Here is a 3,745-nt window from a genome sequence, read left to right as displayed (position 1 = left end):
AATGAGTAAATTTGAATGTTATCAGCTCATTGTTATTAATTAAAAAAAGAAAAGTTGAGTGTTAAAATGAATAAAATTAATTACTGATTAAATATTAGGTTTAATTACAGAAAATTGACTAAAATTTTATTCTTTCATTACAATTATTCGCATCTCTTCCATAATGCAATTACAATCATGAATTTGGTCAACATTTATTATATTTGTTCACTCTCGCAAAGCTTAAATCAATAAAATATGATCATGAATCAATCAATAAGTTATTTTTCAATACTACTTGCTTGCTACAACAATAACAGCAACAACAATAACTTTCATTTGGTCTCGTAAAATGGATCACAAATTGATCAAAAGTAAAAGTACATCGATATTAAATTTATAATAAAAAAAGATTATTTAACTGAGAGATAGTTCTCAGATCTTAGAAGAAGAAAAAATTTAGAATGCTGCTAATAATCGATTGTAATCAATAAATTAGAGTTTAAAATAGGTATTTTACAGGTAAGTAATATTATATTACTTCAATTATCATAAATATTATTCATTTAATTTCCATCATTGTTGCACTAATTTATTGATCCAATTATGACTTTTCTTCAAATTAACAAATTTTAAAAGCAGGAATAGTTTTACTTATTGATTCAATAATTGTATAAGATTATACGATGAGATAAGATATAAGAAAGTGTTATTAAAAAAAATTAATTAGTTGTTCATTAAGAGTAAAATAGTCAACAATGATCAGTATTACATGCACTATAATGCAATAGCTAACAAAATTAGTTATGATAATAGGATAGAGTAATATTTTGGTCAATTTTAATTTAACCTTAAATAGTTAAATCAAATAAATAAAGGGTCAATTGGAATGAATGTATACTTAACCTTTAATCTTTTTGATATTTTGATTGACTGATAAAAATGAATGATATCAAATACATTTATCAATCGTTTTCATATATTTTCTGTTTTTTTTATTTTCTCATTACAAAATTTATTCTCTTACTTTTTCTCATCCCATAAACTTTAGCGTAAACGTAAATTAACGCAATTAATTATTTCCATATATTTTATAGTTTATTCCTCAAAAAAAAAAAATAATCGTTTGATAACAAATTTAGAAGATAATTAATGATTTTTAGATATTTCCAAATAATTCCAATTATATCCAAACTTTTCTATCAATTTATAAATTTAAAAGAAAAAAAAAGAAAAAAGAAGGATGACATTTTTATGTGATAAAATGAAAAGTAAATTAGTATGATAAAAGAAGATAATATCATCACATTTCAAAATGTATAATATTACATAATGTATACTATACGAAATTAATTAATAAATTACGAAAAATATTATTTGTGTATATGATAAAAGAAATAAAACGGAAGAAAAAAAAAGAAAAAAGAAAATGAATATTAAGTAATCTGGGAAGTCATCTTTTATAGATTTTTTCCGGTAAACATCTCCTCAATGGATTTATATTCCTTTCCTTCCTTCCTTCTTCTACTCAATTTCAATTTAATTAATGATTGAAGGATATTTATTCCTATTTGAAATCAAGAGGAAAAAAAAAGAAGAGGAAAAATTACTGAAAAAAAAAAGTAACAAATGGTAATTTTAGTTAAAAGAAGATCATTTTGGAGGAAATGACCAAAATAGATGAGGAAATATCCATTGGCGTAAACAACTATCACCGCTTTTTGCCATATGACAAACTGGCTATATATATATATTATATAGGATAATGAATTTTCTTCATTTAAATATTTACAATAAAGAGATAATGAATATTCGAGAGGGGAAGTTAATGAGCGAAATGAGCTATTTTTCGGAGTAAATGAGAAAATGTGTCGCATATAAATAGCCATCAAAGAATAAACCGAAATAGTTGTAAAACATTAAAAAGGAAAATGTGTGAAATCTTGTCATCTAATTATAGCATGAAAGTCACATTTGACATCATCATTAATTATTTAAATAATTAAACATTCTGTTGGAATATGCTGCAGTTATATGCAATCATGCTATCAATTGTTTTGTTAAATTTATAAATCGTTTGCCTGGTTCAACATTGTTCATTTTTTTTCTTAAATAATGATAATTACACATTTAAGCGTTAATTTGATTGAATGTATTGTTTAGGTTTTTAGTCTTAAAAAAAAAAAAAAAAAAAGAAAGGTTTTTAATTGAAATCTTTTAATCAAACCTAGTAAACCTTTAATGAAACCGAACAAACCTTTTTAATCAAACCTAATAAACCTTTTTAATCAAACCTAATAAACCTTTAATCAAACCGAACAAACCTCTAATCAAACCTAACAAATCTTTAATCAAGCCTAACAAATCTTTAATCAAACCCAATAAAAAAGGTTTTTTTCTAGGTTTTTTCTCTTTTAAAGTCTTTGTTTAGATTTTTAGCCTTTATTTAATCCAGTCTACCTAATAAGTGAAACAATGAAACTTATCAGGAACAAAGGAAACAACCAAATATTTTAAAATTAAATCTTTATCTACAAGACAATAAATTTGTGTAATTCATTTTCCTTCCAATGAAATCTTTTATACAACCTAATAAACCATTCCTCTTTTTATCTTTATCAGCTTATTTCATTTATCATTTCCATTTAATGAATGATTCAAATTTGGAATATAAACAAAATAAATAAATGAAATCAATCAAATATTACTTTTTACTATTTTAGAAGAAATATGTAAAGGATCGTTGAATATTTTTTCATCATCAATCATTCAAATTAACTCGAATATATTTAATCCTAAAATAATAGAAGAGAGACGAAAAAGTGTTGCAATTATGGTCAACAAATCACTCGGATGAAAAAAAAAAAGTATTCTTCAAAATTGGACAAATAAAATTTAAATGCTTTCGAAATTTTCCGTTTTTTTTTTTTGCCATTCTTTTTGTTTAAAAATAACAAATAACAAATGTTGCATTATTTATGATCATCTATCTATTAGTTATATTTTAAAAATGTTCTCCCATATGTTATCAACCATTCTCAACTATAAACAGTCTCACAGATTGATCGTTGACATTTGTTTTCAATGTTTAAACTAATACTTCATTCTTTTAAAAAATCAATAACGCGTGAATTTTTGTACAATTCAATTCTATTTTTAAAATTTAAATATAAATTAGATAATTAGGTAGAAAAGTTATTAAATAAAATCAATGCAGATAATTTAATTCAAAGTTATTGGAATGAAATCGATGCAAGTAATTTAATTCCACGCTTAATTCAATTATATCACAAAACTTTCAATCAATGAATAGCAATAAGCTAGCAAGCAGAAGTCTAAAGTTATTATTAGAAATTTTTCATCACTTTTTTTTTTTTTTTTTTCACAAAAATAAGAAGCCTTTCAATAAAAAGGAAGTTGTTTAAAAATAAAAACTCATTTTAAAAATTCTAAAAAGTTTTCAGCCTATCATTTTTTTTAAACAAAAATGGCAGAAAATAATAAAGATTAAAATTTCATTAATGAAACAATTTTTTACAAATAAACTTTCCATTTTGGAAAAATTTAAAAAAATAAAATCTCTTAAAGTTTTCAAAATTATATCATTTTTTTACTAAATTTTATACTTAATTTAATTAATATTAAATCATTCTAATAGACATTTGCGCTTTAAAATAAATTTTAGGCATTACAATACAAAAAGAGAATTTTTCTAAGATAAATTTTATGACAAATGCATATCAATGTTTGTTCAATATTTCGATGC

Source organism: Loa loa (assembly GCF_000183805.2).
Source record: "Loa loa unplaced genomic scaffold supercont3.26, whole genome shotgun sequence".
In the NCBI taxonomy this organism is placed as follows: Eukaryota; Metazoa; Nematoda; class Chromadorea; order Rhabditida; family Onchocercidae; genus Loa; species Loa loa.
Note: the sequence above shows the minus strand (reverse complement) of the source record.